Below are 27,497 nucleotides of genomic sequence, written 5' to 3' on the forward strand. Positions count from 1 at the left end.
AGGAATACAGATAATTAGATCTCACTGAGGCCCTTAAAAAGGCAAATTTAAAAATTATAAGTTTTCTTTCTTTCCCCTCTGTATCTTATTTACCTTTTCAGGTTTCTCTCGATTTTTGTGGTTGGATATCAAACTTTCCATTTAGCCCCGGTCTTTTCTGTGCAAATACCTGGAATTCTTCAATTTTGTTGAATGCCCATACTTTCCCTTGGAAATATATAGTCAATTTTGATGGGTAGTTGATCTGTGGTTGCAGGCCCAGCTCTCTTGCCTTTCTGAATATTGTATTCCACGCCTTGCGGTCTTTTAGTGTTGAGGCTGCCAGATCCTGTGTGATCCTGATTGTTGCTCCTTGATATTTGAATTGTTTCTTTCTGGCTTCTTGTAAGATTTTTTCTTTTGCTTGGAAACTCTTGAATTTTGCAATGATATTTCTTGGTGTTTTCCTTTCTTGATCGAATGCCGCAGGTGTTCTATGAATCCTTTCAATGTCTATATTGCCCTCTTGTTGTAGGACTTCAGGGAAATTTTGCTGAATTATTTCTGTTAGTATAGAGTCCAGGTTTTTATTAATTTCTGGTTTTTCTGGAAGACCAATTATTCTCAAATTGTCTCTTCTAGACCGGTTTTCTTGGTCTGTCACTCTCTCATTGAGATATTTCATGTTTCCTTCTATTTTTTCAGTCTTTTGGCTTTGTTTTATTTGTTCTTGTTGTCTTGAGAGATCATTAGTTTCTACTTGCTCAATTCTAGCCTTTAGGGATTGATTTTCGGCTATGATCTTTTGGTTTTCGGCCATAATCTTCTGGTTATCGGCCATAATCTTTTGGTTTTCGGCCATAATCTTCTGGTTTTCGGCCATAATCTTCTGGTATTCCTTTTCAATCTGGTCATTTCTTGTGTTCAATTTGCTTATCAGTTCATTTGGTTTCTGAGCCTCGCTTTCCAGTTGCAAGATTCTACCTTTTAAACTGTTATTTTCTTGCCAGATCTCTTCCATTTTCCTCAAAATCTCAGATTTGAACTCTTTCATAGCTTGTGAGGAGTTTTCCTTATTTGGGGAGGGTCTGGATGCTTGTTTGTTCTCCTCCTCTGTTTGCTCGGTTGTCTGGATTTTCTCTGTGTAAAAGCTGTCGAGTGTTAAAGACTTCTTTTTTTTGTTATTATTCTTTCTCTTCTGAATTTCCTGTAACTGATTAGCCATCATTAGCCCAGCAGCTTCTCAGGTTTATCCTCGCGCTCAGTGTCTGTCAGAGATCTATTGGCTCCTGAGGTCTGAGTTCTAGTTTTTTCCAAGGTCAAGCCCCCTGGTGGATTCCCTTGCTTGATCCTCTGCAGGAGGTTCCTTTACAAGTCTCAGGGAGCTACTTCCACAGTCGTATACCCGTCTGCACTGGTTCCCCACTTAGGCTTTAGTTCCTGGCTGTGTCTGCCTCCACCCACGCCTCTGCTCAGCCGGCACTCTGCGCCCAGCGTCCACTCTCTGCTCCTGCGCGCTCAGATTTCGCGTCCGTTCTTGACTTAATGGGGTCCTAAGTCTTGCTGCTCTCAGGAACAGGTCCCGGAGCTGCTGATGACTCGATGGGTGCCCCAAACTTGCTCTATTTCTTTTTAGCTGGGTTCGGAGCTATAGGTGAGTGTGGAGGGGGTGGGGGTGGGGCGGTTGCTCAGCCCGTGATTGAGTGAGAGCCCTTTATAGCATGGAAATGCCTCGATTCCACGTACCTTCCACGCTGTGCCCTGTTGTGGGGTTCCTCCGTTTGTCTGGACTTGTTTTTATGTCCCCTTGAGGAGTTTTGTGTGTTTCGGTCAGGAGAGGTTAAGAGCTGCTTCTTACTCTGCCGCCATCTTAACCCGGAAGCCTGTCCTTCATTTTTAATGGTCATTTTTCTATTATCTTTTCTAAATTTTCTTTGGCAACAAGAGCAACAAAAAGGAAAGTTTAAGTTGAGCTGCTATACTTTCTCTCTATTATTTCTTTTCATAATCACATCCATCTAGAGCAGAAATGTTATTCTTTCTTCAAGTGTCTATGGGACATGCATAGAGAGATATGTAGCAGGTGGTTGGTGATATGAAGCTAGAGTTAAGAAAACAGATTTAGGTTGGTTAAATAGATTTGGGAATCATATACTTAGAAATAATAACTGAAGTAATGAACTGATGAAATCAACTAGAGTGTTCAGGTGAGAGCCTTGGAGGATACTGAGGCTTGGTTAATGGGAGATGGATGGATGATGAGTAATTAATGATACAAATACTAAAGGAGGAATGATTAATAGTGTTGAAAGCTTCAGAGAGTGCTATACTGAGAAAAAATCTTTATGGAAATTTCAGTTGAGATCATTAGTAACTGGTGTCATTTTGATCAAATGATCAGTTGGAAGTCAGTACCAATGGGTTGCAAAGTGACTAGGGTATCACAGGACCATAGATTTAGAACTGAAATAGCCTTGATATTCATCAAGTACAATCACTTCATTTTATAGCTAGGAAATTGAAGCTTAGAAAAGCTGAATGACTTTAATAATGCTACTGTTGTTTCAGTCCTGTCCAATTCTTCATGGCTCTGTTTGAGGTTTTCTTGGTAAAGACACTGTAATAGTTTGTCATTTCTTTCTAGAGATCATTTTACAGATGAAGAAACTGAGGTAAACAGGGTTAAGTTATTTGCCAAAGGTCAAGCAGCTAAGTAAGTGTCTGAGATTAGATTTGAACTCAGGTCTTCCTGACTCCATGCCTGGCTCTCTATCCATTGTGCCACCTACATACCTAACTTTAATGATAGTTGCTAACATTTATATAGGATTTCATTTGATTCTCAAAACGTTATGAGGTAGGTATTATTATTATCTTCATTTTCCTGATGAAACTGGAGCAGATGGAGATAAAATGACTAGATCAGAATCACACAACTAATTAATATCAAAGGTAGGATTGCAACTCAGACCTTCCTGACTCTGGGTCCACTGATCTTTCCACTATACCATCTTGGATACAAGTAAGGATCAAAGGTGGGATTTGAATTCAGGTCTTCCTTCATTTGGATCCAATATGTTATTTACTACAAAATGTTACCTTTTAAGAATAAAATCATCCAGAATTCATTACTCCCAGTTGACCTCCCATCCAAATCCTAAAAAGATTTGACATTACATTGCTTTCAAGATCAGAATAGAGCAGGTATGTTCAAAGTGTATGTTTAGGGGAATGGAGGCAGTGAAATTAAATGTTTTTGTTTTTCCTAGAGTTTAGCTTTATTATATTTTTATTGCTGAAAAGATCAGTCCTTTCAGTAAAATGCACATTAATACTTCCAGCAGAAATTTTTAAAGGATTGCATTGAAGGTAAAGTCACAGAAATAATCATGGATCTGCAGAGTTGGAAAGGAGCCCAAGATCCCCAATTTACAAATGAGGAAACTGAGGCTGAGGGAAATTAAATGGATTTGTCCAAGGTAATATATTTTGAAGAACCATTTCAAAGCTGGTAAGATAAATGGAACTTAAAGAATCATAAGTTTTTTTAAACCTTGAAGTGACTTGAGAATTTATTAAGTCCAACTCCTTTATTTTACAAATAATAGAGATTTAGTGAATTGTCCAAGGTCACACAAGTGACCAATCAGGGACTAGGACCGAAGTCTCACAGACTAATATTATTCCTATTATACAAGTGTTATGATTTTATATCAGAATTAAAATTCCTGAAGAAGGAAACATTGTGTTTTCTCAATGTGAATTTCTCATTTTCCCACACTATCAGTCCCACCCTTTAAAATAACAGGACTTTTTTTTTCCTTCCTGAAGTTTCCTATAACATGTTTATCATTTCCAGGAATCTCTTTTTTAAATTTTATCTTCCATTTGTATTAGCTAAAAGTGCCCCTCTATAGAAAACTATAAGCTCTCTAATTTAGCAGAGTCCCCGCTACTTCCCACAAGGATGGATACCTGAGACTGTGAATATGTTTTTAGCATTTTGAAATCAGTATAAGCACATATTTTCAAAGGTAATGTTCTTATAAAAATAGAATATGTCTTTACCTACTAGATTAATCTTATAATTTCCCATTTAAATAAGATCTTAAAATGAGACATTAGTAGAGAAGGCAAGAATTAAATTTTTCAGTGGATGCTAATTTCTCTTTGATTTGCCATCTGCCCCAAGAGGCAGCATAGCACACTTATGGTGTATTTATGTGGTATTCAGTCTTTGTAACTACATGACATACTCTATAGCCTTGGAGTCAGTACAAGTGTTACATCTGAAAAATCCTAGCTGAGTAACCACAGGAAAGACACTCAACCTCCTGGAGTCCCAGGCAAGTTTTTTTTTTTAATAAACCCTTACCTTCTGTCTTGGAATTAATACTGTATATTGGTTCCAAGGCAGAAGAGTGGTAAGGATAGGCAATGGGGGTTAAGTGACTTGCTCAGGGTCACACAGCCATGAAGTATCTGAGGTTAGATTTGAACCCAGGAGCTCCTGTCTCTGTGCCTGGCTCTCAATCCACTGAGCCACCCAGCTGCCTTCTTTCCTCCCCCAGATCAGTCTTTAAAAGAGTTCTGCACTGGTGCAGGAAGTTTCCATTAATGTGAGTTCCCCATATCAATAAAATTATAGGTAAGGGGAAACAACATCCATGGGAGTGTTGACCATGGAAGGGACTCTTTGCTTGAGAAGTCAGGAAGATGGTGGGTGGCCCACTTGTTTACTGACCAATCGAGACAGACAGCAGAGCACCAGGGCAGTGACGTCAAGATTGAATGGATTGTCACTCAAGGCATGGCTTTAGGAAGTCCAGGAACCAGGGCAGGCTTCAGCAGCAGGGCAGATAATAAGAAAGTGGCGTGGGTGGATGATCAGATAGGATATGAAGCATCTCTAGCTGGTTGCCTCGCTGCTTGTGAATTCTGTGTTTCCATCTTTCCCTCTTCTGCGGTATATTTTTGTGGGAAAATATGGCCCAGGTTTATGGGTGGGATATTCTGTTTGCTACTGTTCCTGTGATGCCTCTGTAGTAAATGCTTCTGTTTTGAGTTAATTGTGTCCTCTGGATGATTAGAGACTCTAGAGGCACCCAGGGACCCTAGTTTTAGGAGTTCCAACCCATCAAGAACCTTGACCTTGGTGTGTTTGTCTCAATGATGACCCAACCTATGAATCTGAATAGTAGGAAGTGGAGGATATCCTAGAACTTCCTGTAAGCCCTACTAGGCATACAAAGACAAAAGTAAAGCAAACCCTCCCCTCAAAGAGCTTAGCTCCCAGTGAAGCATGTACAGAATATAAAAAATAAACGCAAGGTTATTTTAAAGGGAAAGGAGGGGGCAGCTGGGTAGCTCAGTGGATTGAGAGCCAGGCCTAGAGACAGAAGGTCCTAGGTTCAAATCCGGCCTCAGACACTTCCCAGCTGTGTGACCCTGGGCAAGTCACTTGACCCCCATTGCCTACCCTTACCAATCTTCCACCTATAAGTCAATACACAGAAGTTAAGGGTTTAAAATTTAAAAAAATAAAAAAATAAAAAAATGAAGGGAAAGGAGGCAGCCAGGTGGTACAGTGGCACAGGAAGTCTGAAGACTCTTCTTCTTGAGTTCAAATCTGACCTCAGACTGGGCAAATCACTTCCCCCTGTTTGCCTCGGGTCCTCATCTGTAAAAATAAGCTAGAGAAGGAAATGACAAACCCCTCTTTGCCCAAATGGGGTCACAGAGTCAGACACAACTGAAACGGATGAACAACAACAACAATTTTAAGAGGAAATTTGCTAGCAATTGGAAATGGGATGAGATTCAGGAAAAAGCTTGCTGGATGTAGAAGATGGTGATTAAGTTGAATTGTTTTATCTAATAAAATAACATAATTAAATAAAATATCAGTAGCAGCATTCCCATAACAGCCATCAATCATTCCTTCCTCTATTAAAAAAAAGCAATTAAAAATTTTTAAATGGTGTAAAGTGCTAAGCCTCAAGGAGACACAGCTGTAGCTGGTTTAGAAGAGCAGCTGGACTTCTGAAGAGGAGGGGCTGAACATTAGGTAAGAACCAGGGAGGCTAGAAATCAAGCCCATGGCATTAAACACTGTCTAGAGTGCTTGGGAAGGAAGGCTCCAATGAGGACTATCGACAGGCTTTGACTCCAACAAAGAGGAAGTGTATTGCCAACTATGGTCCAGGGAAAATCTAGAAACTGCGTTCTAGAGAACGAGGGTGAGGTTGTATAGGAGTTCTTCTGGCTCTAGGAGAAATTTGGGTGTAACTGTAATTTATGAAAAGGAAGCCTACTAGTTTTATTCAATCTGTGACGTATTTATTCTACCAATAAAATCTGATTACTCACTAAAACTGAGTAATCCTGCTTCTGACACCAGTTGTGTCACACTGGGCAAGCCACTTAACCTCTGCATGCCCCCCAGCACCTCCCTAGGAGTTTTCTACTAAGCCATAGCTGGTTGAGATCTGGCTGGTGGATGGAATTCCCACATTGGAAGCAGAACGCCCTTATTCTATTCTGATGAAAAGATAAAGCCTTTGTCTGGTGGTGTTGTTGTTGGATTCTTTCAGTTGTGCCTGACTCTTCTTAACCCTATTTGAGGTTTTCTTGGCAAAGATTCTGGCGTGGGTCACCATTTCCTTCTCCAGCTCACTATTACAGATGAGGAAACTGAGGCAACTCAGGTTAAGCGATTCCCCCAGGAACGCACAGCTAGTAAGTGTCTGAGGACAAATTTGAACTCATAAAGATGAGTTTTCCTGACTCCAGGTCTGTCACCCTCTCCACTTTGCTACTTCTCCATCTAGTTGCCTTATTCCTGTATGTCAGTAACATAGAATTAGAGCTGAGAAAGACCTTAGACATCTTTTAGGTGAATGACCTCATTTTAGAGACAAGTACATTAAGGACAAATGAGATAAAGTGGCTTGCCCAGGGTAGCGAGCAGAAGTTAAGATTTGAAGTGAGGTCCTCTGACTTCAAATCTCATGCTTTTCCTATCACACACTGATGACTGCCCCATCTTGAAAAGGCACTGGGAGCTGATGATTCCAGATAAAGCCACAATCAAATCTGTTTAGGTAGGAAGAAGGAGAGCATCACAGTATTCCTGCTACACACATAAAAAACTGGATATTTAAGGATCATTCCTTCCTAAATGTTAACTAAATTGAACAAATTTTAAAATGGACATTTTTATTAAATGTTATTTATTAAATTAAACTTTAAACTTATTTAACATAACTGTTAAAATAAAATGAATTAATTAATGTTCAGAATGGAAACACAGATTCAATTTCAAGATTTTACACTGCAGAGGTGTGTGAGAGCCATATCTTACCAGCTTATAAAAAATCAATTGTTAAATTTTTACTATTAGTATTTATACCTCAGAAATCAGCAAATGTTACAAAACAGGGATTGCTTGCTTGTTTTATTGATGGCTTACCCAAAAGAGAGAGATGGAAAAAATGTTTTTCTTTCTTTAGGAGAAATAGTTCTTAAATATTTGCCAGCATATCCCTGCTTAGTAGAGTCATGTATGAGGTCAACCATGAGCTGATGTCTCCTCTTAGCAACAGGATAATTCACATCCTTCCAACTGAAAACTTCTTTCTTAGAGGGTGGTTAGGAGGAAGAGAAAAGATAACCAAAGGTACCATTTATTAAATATCACTAGTGTTCTATTTCATAATGCCTGAATGAACTAAAATAATAAAGTCACATGGCAGATAATGACTTTTCCATGGTAATAATTATAAAAATTACTTAGAATTTTCATAGTGACTGACTCTGAAAGTTCAGTGTTTATGGGCATTCAGAAGTAATGACCCCATAAATTTTAGAGTGACTTTTCCTATTTTAAAAATTCAGTTCCAGTAAAAGTCTTTGCAGATATTACCATATTGAAGCCGTGATCTTGGATGGCCACTCTGTCCTTGTTTGGTGACTAATAATTGCAATGTTAATATTGAATGTTCTCATTGACCAATCTTTCCTGGAGCATGGAGGATGTGAAGAGGAGTGAAAAGAGGCATGGCTACAGCCAGGTGAGACTCAGATTACAGAGGGCCTGACACGCTTTTAGGACAGAATAAGATGGATGGACAGCTACTCAGGCCACTTATTTCTGGTGGCTTGGTTAAAACAAAGAATCAGTTCGGACCTCTGCATTTCCCTGGCTTAGCTAAGGTATTTTTATTTTTTGTGTACACAAGGGAAGAACAGGACCATAGACATACAAAAATATTCTTCTTCTAGAGTGTGCTTGGTCAGTTTATTGTCCTGCAACTGGGTTGATGAGGCAAAGGATAAATGGGGAGTGGTAAACAGTTAAAAGATGAATGGGGATAGACAATGCTAGAAGAGGGAATCACAACGTTCAGATATTAATGAAGGTATGGTTAGGAGAATTCAGTGACCAAATAAGATGTGATTAGAACATTCTAAGAACAAATACTGCATATTATTCAGGTGTTTGCCATTACCCTGCCTAGGAATAATACTATTTCCCAGGATAGCTCATTAATTTCCCCCTAGTTTCTTTGTGTTAGCAATACCTAGAAGAGCCCTTGGACCTTCACAGTATATCAGCCTTTCTAGGAGCACAATATTTTGTTTTATTGTGCTCCTAGACTTAGGGTTCTGATACTACAGGTATAAATTGTATTTGATTCCAATACTAAACAACTGGGAAAAGTTGTATATTCACAGGCACTCCTAGTCCCTCCTCTCCCCCATCAGTTGTCTCACAATGTATACTTGGCCCTGGAGGGGTAACAGACAATTATAATAGCTCACATTTCTACAGTCCCTTAAAGTTTAAAAAGAACTTTCCAGAAATTTTGCAATGTAGTAAGTAGATGCTTATCTCCATTTTATAGGTAAAGAAAATGAGGCTCAGAGAAGTAAAGTGACTTGCGTAGGAACAGATAGTAAAGAAATGAGGGAATGAGGACTTGAACCCACCTTTCTTGGTTCTCCATGTGCTGCTTCTCTGACAAGAATTCAGTTCTATTCTATCACCAGCAGTAGTACAATGGCTCCAAGCTTGTGGCCTTAGGATGACTGGTCTGAGGCACTGAAATGTCTAAAAATAATAGTCCACTGGGATAGCCAATGAGGCCATGTAGATTAAATCATCTTTAGTATTAAATACCTAGAAGTTTATTTCTGAAAGAATTCATGATCATATCTTTCAACAGAAAATTTAAAAAATTAACAATTAAAATGGTTGGAGATATATTTTATTATCGATTGTTTGGTCTCTTCTTTCAAAATTCACTCTCGACTTCTGGGTTAAGATGGTGGCAGAGTAGAGGCAGGGCAACTTTCTCTCATTACCAACTGATATAACATACCTCCAAAGGACAAAAAAACAAATTCAGATGGAAGAAGGGACCCCACAATAGGGCGCAGTATCGAAGGTATTTGGGATTTGGGGACTTCCATGCTATAACGCGAGCGGATCACCCCTCCCCCAACCCACCCATAGTACCAGAGGCAGAGGCTGAGCTCCAGAGTTAGAGCCAGAGGGGGCACAAAATCTAGCTCCATGGCAGCTAACTGGCACCACTAGGAGCTTTCTCCTGAGAGCAGCAAGACTTGAGACCCCAGGAGGCTGGAAAATGCAGATCTTGAATACCAGAGAGGCAGCAGCAGTGCCCAGCACACTCAGACTCAGGGGAAAAACCCAGGTAGAGGAGCAAACATGGGGCAAGTTCTGAGCTCTGAGCAGCTAGCTAGGAACACGGGGCTCAACCCTGAAAACAGCTAGACCAGTGACCCCAGGAGGGTCCCCAGAGAAGCGAGGATACTCACAAAGTAGCTTCAGGCAAAAACTGCTCCCTAACTCCATACAAAAAGAATGAGATTGCCTTACTCAGACTTCTGGCTGATAAAGCACAATGACTCCAAGCAAAGCCCAAGAAATAAACAAGAAGACAAAAAAAAAGAACACTAACATTTGATAACTTCTGCACAGAAAAAAAACAGAAAACAGAGGAGGACAAACAACTAAAGACATCCAAACCTTCGCAAAAAAAATTAAAATGGGTCACAAGATCTTGAAGAGTTCAATTCTGAGATCATGAGAAAGATGGAAGACATCTGGCAAGAAAACAACAGTTTAAAAGGCAGAATTTCACAATTGGAAAGTGAGGCTCAGAAATCAAATGAATTGATAAGCAAATTGAAGACCAGAAATGACCAGCTGGAAGCCTTGAAGAACCAGATAGACCAGATTGAAAAGGAAAACCAAAAGATTTTAGCCAAAAACCAGTCTCTAAAGGCTAGAATCAGGCACTTAGAAGCCAATGATCACACAAGACAACAAGAATTAATAAAGCAAAGTCAAAAGACTGACAATAATAGAAGGAAACATGAAATATCTCAATGAGAAGTTAATAGACCAAGAAAACAGGTCTAGAAGAGATAATTTGAGAATCATTGGTCTTCCTGAAAAAGCAGAAATTAATAGAAATTTGGACTCCATAATAAAAGAAATTATTCAGCAAAACTGCCCTGAAGTTCTACAACAAGAGGGTAATATAGACATTGAAAGGATCCATAGATCACCCTCTACACTAAACCCTGAAAAGACAACCCCCAAGAATATAATGGACAAATTCAAGAGCTTCCAAGTAGAAGAAAAAGTATTACAAAAAGCCATAAAGAGACAATTCAGATATCAAGGAGCACCAAACAGAATCACACAGGATCTGGCAGCCTCCACACTAAAAGACTGCAAGACTTGGAATATGATATTCAGAAAGGCAAGAGAACTAGGTCTACAACCAAGGATCATTTACCCATCAAAACTGACTATATATTTCCAAGAGAAAGTATGGGCATTCAACAAGATAGAAGATTTCCAAGTATTTGCACAGAAAAGAGCAGGACTAAATGGAAAGTTCAATATCCAACCACAAAAACCAAGAGAAACATAAAAAGGTAAATAAGAAACAGAGGGGAAAGAAAGAAAACTCTTATTTTAAAAATTTCTTCTTTAAGGGCTTTAATAAGATCAAATTATTTGTATTCCTGTATGGAGAAATGTTATGTATAATTTTCAAAAACTGTATTCATTATTATAGTAAATAGAAAAATTATTCTTCTAGGGAGAGGCTGGAGCACTAAATGGTCTAAGATGAGCCAGGGTGGAGAAAAAAGAGGGGTGTGAATAGTAGATGGCACCAAGAGAAACCTGAGTGAATAAGAAAAATAGGATATTCTATACCACACAAAGAAAACATGAGAAGGGGAGGGGATGAATACTATTATAAGAAGGAGAAGAAGAGAGCATTAAGATGTAGTACTTAAACCTTACCCTCAGAGGAATTAACCCTGAGAGGGAAGAGTAGCTATATCCATTGGGATATAGAATTCTATCTAACCCTACTGAGAAAGTCAGAAGGGATTAACCAAGGGGAGCAGAGGAGTGGGGAGGTCAAAAATGGGAAGGGAAGAGAGGGGGAGGGAATTCATTAGGCCTTAAGAAATAAAAAGAGGAGAATAATAAGGGAGGAGGTGCAAAGGGAAGTAAATCAAGGGAGTGGACAAGGGGGACTGGTCTAAATCCAACCACTGGTTTAAAGGGAAATAGCATAAGAAGAAGGGGAAGAACTAGGAGAGGAAACCAAAATGTTGGGGAATACACAACTGATAATTATAACTCTGGATGTGAATGGGATGAACTCACCCATAAAACAGAAGCAAATAGCAGAGTGGATTAGAAACTAAATCCTTATATGTTGTCTACAAGAAACACATATGAGAAGGGTGGAAATATACAGGTTTAGGGTCAAGGGCTGGAGCAAAATCTTTTGGGCTTCAATTGAGAAAAAGAGGGCAAGAGTGGAGATTATGATTTCTGACAAAGCCAAAGTAAAAATAGATATGATTAAAAGAGACAGGGAAGGTAATTACATCCTGGTAAAAGGCAGTATAGAAAATAAGGAAATAACAATACTCAACATGTATGCACCAAATGGTATAATATCCAAATTTGTAACAGAGAAACTGGTAGAGCTCAAGAAGGAAATAGATAGTAAAACCATAATAGTGGGAGATCTAAATGTTCCTCTTTCAGACTTAGATAAATCAAACCAAAAAATAAATAAGAAAGAGATAAGACAGGTGAATTGAAATCCTAGAAAAATTAGATTTAATAGATATGTGGAGAAAAATAAATAGGGACAAAAAGGAATACACCTTCTTTTCAGCTGGACATGGTACATTTACAAAGATTGACCATGTAATAGGGCATAGAAACATGGCAAACAAATGCAAAAGAGCCAAAATAATAAATGTAACCTTCTCAGATCATAATGCAATAAAAATAATAATTAGTAAGGGCACATGGACAGGCAAATCAAAAACTAATTGGGAATTAAATAATGATTCTCCAATACCAGTTAGTTAAAGAAAAAATCATAGAAACCATCAATAATTTCATTGAAGAGAATGACAATGATGAGACATCCTACCAAACTCTGTGGGATGCAGCTAAGGTAGTACTCAGGGGGAAATTTATATCCTTGAGTGCATATATTAAAAAATTAGAGAGGGTAAAGATCAATAACTGGGCATGCAAATTAAAAACTAAAAAGGAAACAAATTAAAAATCCCCAGCTAAAGACCCAATTAGAGATTACAAAAATTAAAGGAGAAATCAATAAAATTGAAAGTAAAAGAAATACTGAAGTAATAAATAAGACTAGTAGCTGGTACTTTGAAAAAAAAACAAACAAAATTGACAAAGAACTGGTCAATCTAATTAAAAAAAGGAAAGAAGAAAACCAAATCATCAGTCTCAAAGATGAAAAGGGAGACCTCACCTCTAATGAAGAGGAAATCAAGGCAATCATTAAAAACTATTTTGTGCAATTACATGGCAATAAATATAGCAATCTAGGTGAGATGGATGAATATTTACAAAAACATAAATTGCCTAGATTAACAATAGAAGAAATAAAATACTTAAATAATCCCATATCAGAAAAAGAAATTGAACAATTGAACAAAGAACTCCCTAAGAAAAAATCCCCAGGGCCTGATGGATTCACAAGTGAATTCTATCAAACCTTCAAAGAACAACTGATTCCAATACTATACAAACTATTTGACATAATAAGCAAAGAAGGAGTTCTACCAAATTCCTTTTATGATACAAGTATGGTACTAATCCCAAAGCCAGGTAGATAAAAAACAGAGAAAGAAAACTACAGACCAATCTCCTTAATAAACATACATACAAAACTCTTAAACAGAATACTAGCAAAGTGACTCCAGCAAGTGATCAAGAGGATCATCCGCCATGATCAGGTGGGATTTATACCAGGAATACAAGGATGGTTCAACATTAGGAAAACCATCCACATACTTGACCATATCAACAAACAAACCAACAAAAACCACATGATTATCTCAATAGATGCTGAAAAAGCCTTTGACAAAATACAACATTCATTCCTATTGAAAACACTAGAAAGTATAGGAATAGAAGGACCTTTCCTAAAAATAATAAACAGTATATATCTAAAACCATCAACAAGTATCATCTGAAATAGGGACAAATTAGAAGCCTTCCCAATAAGATCAGGAGTGAAACAAGGATGCCCATTATCACCTCTATTATTTAACATTGTGCTAGAAACACTAGCAGTAGCAATTAGAGAAGAAAAAGAAATTGAAGGTATTAAAATAGGCAATGAGGAGACTAAGCTATCACTTTTCGCAGATGAGATGATGGTCTACTTAAAAAATCCTAGAGAATCAACTAAAAAGCTAATAGAAATAATCATCAACTTTAGCAAAGTTGCAAGATACAAAATAAATGCACACAAATCATCAGCATTTCTATATATTTCCAACACATCACAGCAGCAAGAGGTAGAAAGAGAAACACCATTTAAAAGCACCCTAGACAACATAAAATACTTAGGAATCTATCTACCAAAGCAAGCACAGGAATTATACGAACACAACTACAAAACACTTTCCAATCAACTAAAACTAGATCTAAACAATTGCAAAAACATTGATTGCTAATGGGTAGGATGAGCTAACATAATAAAAATGACCATTCTACCCAAATTCATCTAACCATTTAGTGCCATACTTATCAAACTACCAAAAAACTTCTTAACTGAATTAGAAAAAACTATAACAAAGTTTATTTGGAAGAACAAAAGGTGAAGAATATCAATGGAAATAATGAAACAACAACATGAAGGAAGGTGGCCTATCACTACCAGATATTAAACTATACTATAAAGCAGCAGTCATCAAAACAATATGGTACTGGCTAAGAGACAGAAAGGAGGATCAGTGGAATAGACTGTGGTAAGTGATGTCAGCAAGACACCTAGCAGATTGTCTAAAATGATAGCAGGGGAAAGTAATGAATGTTGGAGGGGATGTGGCAAAATTGGGACATTAATGCATTGCTGGTGGAGTTGTGAACTGATCCAACCATTCTGGATGGCAATTTGGAACTATGCCCAAAGAGCTCTAAAAGACTGTCTGCTCTTTGATCCAGCCATAGCATTGCTGGTTTGTAGCCCAAAGAGATCATAGATAAACTGACTTGTACAAAAATATTTATAGCCACGCTTTTTGTGGTGGCAAAAAACTGGAAATCAAAAGGATGCCCTTCAATTGGGGAAATGGCTGAACAAACTGTGGTAAATGCTGGTGATGGAATACTACTGTGCTCAAAGGAATAAGTACCTAGAGGAATTCCATGTGAACTGGAAAGACCTCCAGGAACTGATGCAGAGTGAAAGGAGCAGAACCAGGAAAACATTGTACACAGAGGCTGATACACTGTGGTAAAATCGAATGTAATGGACTTCTGTACTAGCAGCAATTCAATGACCCAGGACAATTCTGAGGGATTTATGGAAAAGAATGCTACCCACATTCAGAGGAAGAACTGTAAGAGTGGAAACACAGAAGAAAAACAACTGCTTGAACATATGGGTTGATGCGGACATAGTTGGGGATGTGACACTAAAGGACCACACCAATGCAACTATCAATAATATGTAAATAAGTCTTGATTGATCACACATGTTAAAACCAGTGGAAATGCGCATTGGATATGGGGGTGGGGCAAAGGGGGGTGAAGGGGAAAGTAAAAACAAGAATCATTTAACCATGGAAAAATTTTCTAAAAAATAAAATAAAAAACAAATATATAAATAACAAAACAAAACAAAAAAATTAACTCTCACCTCAATTCATTTCCTTCCATGTTCAGTTCAAATATTACCTTCTATTAGAAATGTTTCCTGATGCCTCTAGCCACAAATATCCCTCACTTCCCAAAAAACTTACCTTTAAAAAATTTAAATACATTTTTTCTGTAGACATATTTATGCACATGTTCTCTCCCTCAATAGAATGTTAGCTTCCTTAGAGTAGAGACCTTCATTTTGATGTTCTTCCCCAAGACTTTTCATAGTGCCAGGTACACAGCAGCGCTTAAGAAAGGAATGTTGAATTATAACTTGTATAAGGTTAATTTGAGGGATATTTTCTTCCCACTGGTTTGCATTCTCCTCCTCACAGTCCTTGGCCACAGCCCTCATGCTCAGAAACTTTGTCACCACTCTCTTAGAGACCCTTTTCTCAGAATCCGGTCAAGGATGAAGTCTAGGACTTCCTCAGGGATGAACTGCCATTTCCCCACATAAATGTTGCCTTTGTGGTGTCCCCTGTGCAGTTGTGCCAATCTACCTCACCAAATGAAATTTATTGCAGGCACAGTTGTAGCTATGAAAGAAGAGAGATGCAGATTACAAAGAAGGTGAAATTGGAGACTCTGAGAAATGCATGCATAGACTCAAGCTAAAAAAAAGGGGGGAAATGGTTGAAGATACATCACCCACCCTGCCTGCTAGAGATGCTCTTTGTCTCTTCAGCACCAACATTAGTACAGCTAGAAAGATCTCCATCTTCTTTCAGGCCAAGTCAGAGGGACACTAACTTTGCAAAAGGGCCCATGAACAAAGTGTTTTTCAAAAAGAAACCCTGATTCTACTAACTAACTAGTTGCATTTGGTGGCAGAAAACCTGAATTTCTAGTCATAAACACCCAAGTCACTTAAGCAAATTGGTATGTAGGTGGATAGTCCTGGATCGCACACAGGTGTTTAGAAACCCACACATCTCTATTTACAACCTGAATCTGGGCTGGGAGAGAGAGGGGAGAGAGAGAGAGAGAGAGAGAGAGAGACAGACAGACAGACAGACAGACAGACAGACAGACAGACACAGACAGACAGACAGACAGAGACAGAGACAGAGACAGGGAGAGGGAGAGAGATAGAGGGAGGGGGAGAGACAGACAGAGAGATATAGACAGACACAGACAGAGAGACACTTACCTCAGACACTTTTTTAGCTATGAGACCCTGGGCAAATCATTTAACTCCAATAAATGATATTCTAGCTGCCTGAGGAATCTCAGTTTCCCTTTCTTCATATTCAGACTATATAAGATAGACTCATGTGGAATGGATAGTTCAAAAATCTCTACCCAGGTGGCTTTGAAGAATTAATCACATTACTTGGGAACTGAATCAGTCCCAGAATTTAACTAAATGTGTATGTAGATCTCTGGTCATTATGCTCCAATTTTCTATATTCTCTTTATAGGAAGGATATTTTCAGCTAACCTACTCTACAGGAATATCTCCATAAAATATCAAGGAAAATATCAAGCTTACTCATTTCTAATATTTATAGTTTACATTTTAATGTTCTCCAAATTTCTGTCTTCAGATCTCTTATCTCTATATATTTTTAACATCATCTATTTTAATGGTTTCAACTATAATCTTTATGTTAGTGATGCTCAAATCTTTATTTCTAACCCTGACCTCTTTCCCTCTTTAGTTTAGGTCCTGGTTTCCAAAAGGCTGATGATAACTGAATATCCTACAAACCCCTAAAACCAAGCATCTTCTCTCCTAAACTTCTTCCCTACTGCCTTATTTCTATGAATGGTAGCAGTGTTCAAATCATCCTGTCTTAGAATTTCCATCTGAGACTCCTTCCTAGCTCAACTACAATCTCCTACTATATTGGGTCTTTCCTAATCATACCAGCTGGAAGTAATTTTTTCCACCTTTGAAACCTGTAACACTAGACTTTTCATGGAGTATTGCCCTGGACTTTTATTAACAATAATGCTACATATTCCTTCTTTTTTCTTTGAGATTATAAGCTCCTTGAGGACAAACATCATATCCCATTCTTCTGCAGATACAAAGAACCTTTCCATAGAATGTTGCATATATAAATACTCGGGAATTATTTTCTGTGAAAATGAAAGATTGCAAAAATTAATCACCAAAATGTATGCAGCACATAAAGATCCCCAAAGTTTTTTACATATATTATCTCATTTGAGAATTTACAGTAGTACTAGGGGAAAGATGTTACTCTAATCCTTATTGTTTTTATTATTTTTTAATATTATAATTTTAATATTAATTTTATTTATTCAACTTTCACAAAATTATCATTTACTTATTAATTTTATTTCTTAGTAATCTATAATAATTTAATAATTAAAATTTTAGTTAAATGAATTTATTGAATTATTTATTGTTAAATAATATTTAATATTAATATTTTAATATTAATTGGTTCATATTAATTATCCTTATTTTAATGTGAAACTGATGCTAAGGCAGATTGAGGCAATCACACAGCTTCTGAAACAGGATTCAGACAGTCTTCCAGACTCCAAGTCCAGTGCACCACCCACTTTATCACCTCCTTTTGAAGAGGACCAATGACATGGCTGCGTAATGTCTTAATCTGTATGTGAATTGGATTTAAGTGAGGCAAAGTTGAACAAAGAAGTCAGCCTCAGTCTCTCTTTCAGAGTCATCCAAGTCCAGTGACAAGAAAAGAGTCAGGACTAGGAGCGCCTGGGATGCAGTGGATGACCTTGGTGCCTTCAGTGTCTGACCAAGAGCTAAGTGCGCCATGATGCCTACTCCAGCTGCCATTGGAAGAAACTGTTCTCATCCGCCCATTCCGCCAAAGGAAGTCTTCCCAAAATTGGGTTAGACATTCCCCTCGGTCAATGACAAGTTTGAGCCCTGTCAGTTACCCTTAATCTGGTTTAGCCTGTCTGCCTAGACGTCTTTCCTGGGGTGTGGTCGCTGTGCACGCTACGGTGAAAGTCGGGTGACGGGCAGACACTAAAGTTGGATAAGCAGCCCTACTAAAAGCTCAGCAAACTGAAGTACACGAATGAACTGTCTAATAGTTGTTCTAGATGTGAGATACCAAGATTGAGGGTATCCCATAGTGAGGACAGACCAACAAAGGCTTAGTGCACTTCCCAAACTCTCAGGCAGGATTATAAAACATTTCAAGGGTTTATTTCAAACCAAAGTCACTTGGAAGGGAGTTCTAGTCCTCCTGGATCATCCCATACGCTCTATCTAGAATTAACCAAGCTATCTGTGTGCCTCCATACAGACAGATCAAAAAAGCAGTGGTCAGCAACTTTTTTTGCCCTGACAACAGAAAGATGGATTCTTTAAAGTACAGAGAGGAGAGAAAGGGGGGAGAAAGAGAGACAGAGACAGAGAGAAAAGGAGAGACAGACAGACAGAGAGACAGAGACAGAGAAAAGGGGCATGTGAGAAGAGAAGTTAAGGAAATTGGTAAAAAGGAAAGGAGCACCTAAAGTGCTCTTTGGCTCCATTAAGTTTCTACCTCCTCATGCTAAAAAGCCTTGTTAAGCAAATAGTAAACTCAGCCTCAGGCCTTAGGGAAAAGAACTGTTTAACAATCGGAAAAATGTCTTCTAAGCAATTTATTTCATTTCAGTGTTCCATTTTCTTTAAAAAAAAAAAAAAAGAAGATAGCCAGATTGCCTGAAGTATTTTTTAGCTCTCATCTATCTTACATTATCTAGGTCTTATCATCCTATAACATAACAGTAACAAATAAATAGAAATTCAGGTGAGTCCTTTATCCAAAGACTTAAAGATAATTCTGCCCAATATTGTTGACCAGCTAGAAATTTTTTACTTTATTGTCAAAATAGTAGATCTCACAAAGTTTGTAAGGAGCAGTCCCAAAGGGGGGGGGGAGGAAGCAATAATTGCATGGGAGGGGAAAATTTCCACCTTTTTATGCCTCTGGCTTTATAACAATCTGATCCTGTCATTTGGAAAAAAAATAACAATTTGTTAAAATATAGGGTTCAGTAATCATAAAAGCACAGTATCCTCCCACATTGTGAATAAATAAAAGCCTATCTGTGTCAAGGGGTTTTGACAACATGAACCAACTCCTTGAGTTTCACTCTTGAGGCTTAATATGTCTCTAGGACCCTGCCTGAAATTATAGCTTTATAATGCTGGACTATGTATATATATTATGTAAATTACAGCATGAGGCAATGTTTTTAACATAATCTAAATTTATTCTTATGTTCAATAGTATTGAATCCAAAGAAGAAGTGGATTTTTTTACAATAGAGAGAAAACACTTCATTGATTCTTTAGCAATAAACCAGGATGCAGAATATACAGTAGTTATATTCCTCCCAGAGGGCTTGCATTTGATACAAACTTAAACCACAGAAAAGTAAATGACTTGTGAAGTCACATATTTCTAAGTTATTTTGAATAAAGAAACAACTAATACAAAACTATTCTTCTTTCTAGATTTCTTCTACACAAAATCAGAATTGATTAAAACTTTTTCTGTCTGGCAGAATTGACTGATAAATATATATTCATTCATTCTAATAATGCAAGAAATTAGCTTCATTGAATTGCAAAATGAATGAGGATACTAGTTAAACTTTTTTTTGTCAGGAGTTTTTACTGTATAGACATGGTCAAGGAATATTTCTCTGATCAAAAGCAAAACAAAACTAAGTTATGGCTATGAGAAACATTTTACATTATGGTCACCAATTTTCAGAGGTCTATTTTGGGTATCATAGTTAATGACACACTAACGCTATGTGAAGGAAATATCTAGAGATAATGAGTCAAAAATACTTAAAGATACAGAAACTTTAATACCTTTCTATAATGATAGAGTGAAAAGGCAATTGTCTGGACGATTCTTGATGCTGTGATACTTGCCATGGAATAGGCTACTAATGATCATAATCTCTTTTCCCTATTGAGTACAGTTTGATTTAAGAAGTGTTTCTTTTAGAGAGCATTCAAAGGGGTTTAAGTTACTCAGATACCAAAAAATATCTTGATAATCAGATTGCTTCACCTGTAAAGAAGTTCCATGCCATAGAACTAAAGGACAAAATACTAGTGCATTTTCAGTATAGCTATGAAAAGCTCATTCAGTTCACATGTATAAACTCATATATTTATCAGTTCACTTTAATATTTAGGTTGTGTGAAAAACTTGGTATCCTGGATTGTCCCCTCTATGTGTGCTCATGCCAAGGTTTCCATGTAGAAAAGAATGGAAGAAGCCAAGTTGGAGAATCAGATATAATTATTTTTATAAATGTATAATCTATTGTTTAAAAAGCCTATGGGGAATGAAAGGCTCTTCTCCCCCTTCTTTTAATAATAAATAACAATGTATGGAGAAATCTGCTCCTCTTTGAATCTTTCAAGAACTTAAGATTCATCTTTGAGAATCAAGCCCTGCATGCCCCAACTTCGAAACTTCAGAAATCTTAAACTTCTATCTCTTTTCCTGCTAATGGTAGCTTCTAGAACACTCTCTCTTCCTAAGAATTGGAATTGTCCAAAAATTGTAGGTTGGCTTAAGAGGTGGTAGACTCCTCTTCCTTGCAGAAAGATACTAAAGCAATATCTGGATGACCACTTGTCAGGTCTGTTATAAAAGGGATCTCGTTCATGTATGGTCGGACTAGATGGCTACCAAGGTCCCTTCCAACACGCAAATTCAATTATTGCATGATTCCTTATGGGTTTGGAACTTACAATATGAACCTTGAGGTTTATTTGGGCTAAAGCAATCTGTGTTACCATGCCTTCAACTTATCCTGTACATATTTTATCATACATAGTTATTGTAGTTGTCTTCCTTCTTGTACTGTGAACTCTTTGAGCAAGTACCATTCTTACCCTTTTTTGATATTTCCTGAGTTTAGCACAAGGAATAATACTCAACAAAGCTTGTTGATTTGACTAGGACTCAGTCAAGGGCTGTGCCTGTCCTGGGACCCTTAAAATTACCACTACTACAAGGTAACCTGTTTGGTTTAGTCCGCTGCCCAACATCTCCAAATTAGGTTGGGGTGGAGGAGGAAAAAGAAAGATATTTTCTCCTCTTAGTGTTCTTCAATAAAAGTGGGACTTCTTTGAGAGGCTAGATGGGCAGCCCCAGAAACAATGACCTCTTAAAAAAAAAACTTACAGATAGATGTAGGCAATGCAAGAGTGAAGGCCAACTTTCCCATTTCATCCTGAAGGAACTGATTCTAAGCAGAAAGAGGGTAGTTTGTTCAGGGTCGGGGGCCTTTTCAATTCTTGTTCTTTCTTCTGACACTTCCACCAAAGCTGCCAAGGACGTGCTTGTTGGTGATTTTGGTTGCAGAGACATCTTGCCAATAGAAACTGGATGAGGTCCACTAATTCATTCCCCATCCAACACTGAGAGCTCAGTCACCAAGCATTCCAGACTTGTGGTTCCCAAAAGTGTCACTTAGGTTCAAATCATTGTCCATGACCTCCTTATAAAAATCTTTTAACTGTATCACAAAGGGACAGACTTTGGAAACATAGAACAATATGCCTATTTTCATAATTAACTAGTAAAATAAAATTTGCTAATGGCTCCTTAGTAATTAGACAAATTGGTTTATTTGAATGAATATTTGTTTGGATATTGTTCACTCCAATAAGAAGCTACCTTTAAATGACAACCTGAGTACTCTCTGCCCCACCTTTCCCAATTTCTTGAATAAATAGGCCATCGTCACTTAGGCAATTTATACCAGTAACCAAAAATCCACATTACCTTCTCTTTAAACTTACTTAATGAATGTTATTTGGGAAATTATGTGGGTGGTTATGCTTTTTGATGTCATTTCACTAAGGTCTAGGAAGAATAGATATTAATTTATCTTACATTTGTTCTCTCACCAAGCCATAGAATATGTGCAAAAAAGAATTGAATTTGACATTAAGATTAAAGAATAAAATGGTGAAGTAAAATGGACAGAGGGCTGAATTTGGAGTTAAAAGGTTTGGGTTTGAATCTCTGCTTTTCCATTTATTATATGTGAAATCTTGATAAGTCGTGTGTTCTCTCCTGACTTTAGTTTCCTCATCTATAAGATGAAGGAGTTGGACTTGATGTCTGAGGTCTTTTCTGACTCTAAGTCTATGATCTAAATTGAAAGCTACCTTCATTTATTTCTTTTTTTGAAAGTTCCACTGTATTGAAAATGAATCAGGTTGGGGGTTTGGGCCACCTGTGATCACACCTGTGAAATTGAAGCTACCAGAGAGAAAGATAGCCCCTCAAAAAGAATTGTCAGGACAATGGTTCCATATAGATATTGTCTAAAGTACCATCCAAATTCTTTCTATTAAATGATTGGAATACTGGAATGGTTTTCCTCTTTTTCTCTTGTTATTAAATGTGACTACTTCTTTCTAACCCTTAGAAAAGATGCTACTCATAAAATCAAAAACTTATTCAAAATGTAGGCACTTGAGTCTTTTTTATTTTTTATATTCTTTGAATAGTTTCATTTTTAAAGATGAGGGTATTTTGATCAAATGATGTGACTTAATAATTTGGGGCTGCCTTCTAATTGAAATGCCAATTAAACAATAGCTTAGAATTCAGGTCCTGAGAAGATGCCCCAACATGTTTATCTCTGCTATTGAGGCAGTCACTCCACTAGACTGTTAAGCACTAGATGAAGATGATAAGATGACTCTCATGATTGGTTAAGGTAGATTAAGCTCTTATAGAATGGCCCTAACATGATACAGAGATAGAAATGGTCTCTACCAAGTTAATCACAATCTATACGAAAATAGAGAGAGAAAAAAAAAACAACACAAACACAGAGGTTTAATAAAAGGGTTAGAAAAGTTAACTTTGAACTCAAAACAGCATTGGCCAGTAAAGAATACCCATCCTTCTCTAATATACATCTTTCTACAAGCTGTTTCCTTAACTCCAAACTTTTGTTTGTGGTAATGATCAGACATTGTTAGATGGTCCAAACAGTCACAGATTTATGGACTGAGAAGACTCTCAGAGTTATATGTTTTAAGGTCCTTGTTTTAGAGATCAGGAAACAGACTTAGAGACTGACTTCCTCCAAATAACACAAATAGTATCAGAGTGAGGATTTTGACTCATTTGCTCCAATTCCAAATTTCAGTGCAGCCTTTCCAGTCCCCTGGAGCAAAAATATTGTCAACTACAATTTAATATAAAAGTCATGAAGAAGAATACAAAATATGTAAGGATACTGCCTAAGAAATAGCCTCCAAATGTAATGGATATTTGAAGGATGCCATGGGAAAATGTAATTCTTTTCTTCATTTTAGGACACAGGTGAACCAATGACTACCTTTTAACAAAGGACATTGTTGATTGTTCATTGTTTTCCTGTTATCCGTGCTGTGTATTAATAAGGAAGCAATAAGTTCTATTAAGAAAATGTAATTCAATAGAATCAGTTTGATGATAAACGGAGCCCATGTGGTTAACTTTATTTTGAAATTAACCTATCAGGTGCAGATCTCTGTAATTAAAGAATCCTAATTCATAATTCTCTGAATCATTGCATTTGGCAGGCAAATGGCAGTAATTTTCATTTCACAACACAGTGCCTCAGACAGTAATAAGCCAGAACTAAACAAATGCAGGTTTAATCAGGTAACAAAGCATGTCAAATACTTATCCTGAAACAAGGGAGTCTGGCACATGAAGTGTGAACTGCTGAGAAGTCCCTTGGGGAATGTTATATTCTCTGATCTGTACCTTTTCGCAGCTTCTGTTGACACCTTTAAAAAAGAAAAAAAAATCTCCCCCAGAACAAGCACCAGAATTCAAAACAAATCCCTCTCAATGGGACTCCGGCGAGCCAAATACTTCTTTCTCCCTAAAGGGCACTTAAAAAAGTAGCTCTTTGTTCATCTTCATGTGATTTTGGTCCCAAATTTTTACAAGAAGAGAAATTTCTCAGTATTTTATGGTTCTGTAATAAAAGAGTTTGAATCTCACATTATTCAGTAGAGATCCAAACCAACTCTCCTGGAGTGGAGAAATAAGATATTAAATTGGAATCCTGCAGTTTTACTATATAAAGAAGAAAGAAAGAAAGAAAGAAAGGAGGGTTTGGGGTGGCTCCCAGGTTTCCATGACATCTCCCAGGATACAAAAAAAGGAGACTACCACCCAGTATTAGTGGCAGATGGGTCTTATACAGTCTTTCTAAAGGAAAACCTCAAAGTTTGTCTTGCAAAATTCTTGTTTTGACACTGGGTCTGATTTTGAATCTATTAGAACCCATGTAGCTCTTATAAGCTTGCATAAATATTAAAAATACACATTAATACAAAAGAAAGCCCAATCCTATGCAATTTAAGAGATTCTGGCCTAATTTGCCTCTCTGCCCTTTTACAAGTCCTTGAGCAAGCCATCAACCCCTTAAATTCAATTTATCCTGGGTAATCTTACTCTAATGTCTCACGGTGACATAGAAATGACTCTGGATCTTTCAAGGCTATGCCAGTGGAGGGCAAGTTCTCACCGATTGTACTGATACAGTAAAACCTTGTATACAGAGCTGACCACAGAATGTGGCGTCTTTTGAAGTAGAGTTAAGACCATGGTAAGGCTAACAGGGATTTGTCCCTGGCAACAGAATAGCTCAATATTCCATTCCCTCCCCCAGCAGGTGGTCCCAAACATCATCACGATAATTAAGTTTTGTTTTCCAGCATCTCTTGCATATGGTAAAGCAAGGAAATTCCATAAGCTTGATAAGATCCCAAAAACCAAGTCAATATATATCTTAATAGACAATAACTTCACTGAAAAAATAGACTTGGAGGAGAAAAATTAAAAAATATAATAGATAACATGATTCAGAATTAAGGAAGAAAAAAAGCCAAAGGCTGATAAATTACTCAGAAGCCTGAAGCCATTATATCATAATGGCAAATATGGGGAGCACCAAACAGAATCGCTAACAATAAAACCGATTGTGCTCCAATAGACAGGAAATGACCTGTTAACAATGTGGGGGTGATTTGGAATTAGCTACTTTTGTGCAGTTGAATCAGAGACTACTTGGAGTTCAAGTCAAAACTTAAGTTAGAAATCAGAAGGGGAAAAAAAGGTTAAAGATGAAGAGATAGCCTATAATTGCAAGAGCTCACATGACCAAATCTAAGTAAGAGGAAATAATAAAAGTATTTCTTAGAGAAATTAAAGTAATTTGAAATTATGATCAAAATGAAAAGACCAAAGAGACCCAGGAATTGTCTCAGCCAGCAAACTTGTTGCCAAAGGGGAGAGAAGTAACAGCCAAGGGTAACACTAGGTCAGAATAGCAGCTTCCAAAACATTAGTGAGGAGTATAGAAATTTATGAGCAGTATTAGCTCACAAAATAATGAAAAGCAGTAGAAAGGAAAATAAAGCTTGGGAATACTTGGGATGAGACTAACCTAAGCCAGATCACTCCAAAAGTTTTTGCAAATTGAATTGGAAGGAGAGAAACAAATAAATGCGAAATAGAATAGCTCTGTCAGCATTTCTAAAGGTAATCAATAATTACCATTATTGAGAGTGGAAACACAACATTTGAGCTTGAACGTCTTAGTAGCCAAGTTACTCTAGATTTGCCATATTTGTAAATGATACTCAAGAAAATGAAATCAAGAAAAGCATCTGGATCTGATGAAACACAGAAAGAAGAAACACATTGAAAGTGACACAATATGAAAGTCACTCAGGGATCAATTTTCATGATTATAGATTTAGAGCTAGAAGGGCCTTGAAGGTCCCCTTAGTCCAACCCTTTCATTTTTTTAGACTCATACCCCCCCCCCAGGTAAAGTGTCTTGCCCAAGATCATACGGAGCTGGAATCTAAACCTAGGATTCTAATTCCCCCAAAACTCTTTGCTCTTAAAAAAGGGGGAAGATTTCTAAAGAAGGGAAAAGATAATTAATTGTATTTTTACACAAAAATATACAATTGGATATACACCAAAGAACTACTGATGAAAGGTCAATGTGTACATATCTCATATTGTTATGCTTTTTTTAAACCATGATAAGAGAATAGGCATATTCCTGGCATTTTCACAACCTGTCTTGAATGCCTAAAACTCCCTCCTCCTCATCACCTCCTGACTTCCCTGGATTCTTTCAAGTTTCAATGAAAATCTCCCTTTCTAAAAGAAACTTTCCCAATCTCTGTTAATGCTAGTGTTTTCCCTCTGTTGATTATCTTCAATTTGTCCTCTATATATCTATTCCTAATAGTCATTTGTAGATGTCTCTCCCATTAGATTATTACCTATAATTATTATCAGTACATTGAATTCCAAATGTAATCCCTTGTTTTCAGGAGATCACAAATTAAAATGGGACAGAGCACAATTTCAGAGCTGGTTTTCAGATGCAGAAAGACACTACAGTTACTCAGTGGAGTTGGCTCGATTAGGGGAACTATCATCTGAAACTGAAGCTGTCCAGTTCTGTATTCAGATAGGAGTCAGTGAAAAATACACCAACAGCAATTCTATATAATAAATGTGCTTATCTATAGTTGGTACAATGACATATTTAAACCTGAAGGAAGAAAAATTTCCTAGCAAGGCAATATATAAAGTAGTTTTTTCTTAACTCTTAAAAACAAAGAGATCTACTAGAGGGTCTCAAGATGAAGAATGACAGTGATAGTTGTGATGCATCTGCATGTGTCAAACCTAAATGTGATAAGTCCAAAAATGACCCCATTGAAGAGACCCCCCTAGCAGTTTTGTATTGAAAATATATTTTACATATCTCTTGGAAAGGTTTTTCTCTTTCCTTAAAACATGTGTGATGACCTTGAGACATTAAAAATGCAAATTGCTGATGAAGTTATGCTAAACATATGATGGTTCTTCTGTGTGATTAACATTTTTGATGAAGACAACTGTGATTTGAGTGATAATGTTGGGGATAATAACAATTTAGATTACTATGATGGGGAGGAGCATAAAAGTGGCGGCTTTAAAGGGACTGCCCTTTAAAGCCTTCATGGGGATGCCCATGAAGTTCATTGCCAAGGCATTGTTATTTTCACAAATTTGGGGAATTAAACCCTTAATAGGCAAAAAAAAATTCCATGAGAACAGGAATGACTTTCCCTTCTTTCTTTGTATCCCCAGTGCTGACATAAGTGCTAGAACATAGTGGATTCTTAATAAATGCTAGTTGGCTGACTTTTATATATAACTTTTAAAAGCAAATCATATTTTGT

The 27,497-nt window shown here is 37.2% G+C and overlaps 1 pseudogene; it reads left to right on the forward strand.

Moving 5' to 3' along the window:
* LOC123241254 overlaps positions 1–27,267 on the forward strand; it is a 52,939-nt pseudogene extending 25,672 nt beyond the window's left edge.
* The last annotated feature ends 230 nt before the right edge of the window (positions 27,268–27,497 follow it).

The sequence above is a fragment of the Gracilinanus agilis genome, chromosome 3, assembly GCF_016433145.1.
Source record: "Gracilinanus agilis isolate LMUSP501 chromosome 3, AgileGrace, whole genome shotgun sequence".
NCBI lineage: Eukaryota > Metazoa > Chordata > Mammalia > Didelphimorphia > Didelphidae > Gracilinanus > Gracilinanus agilis.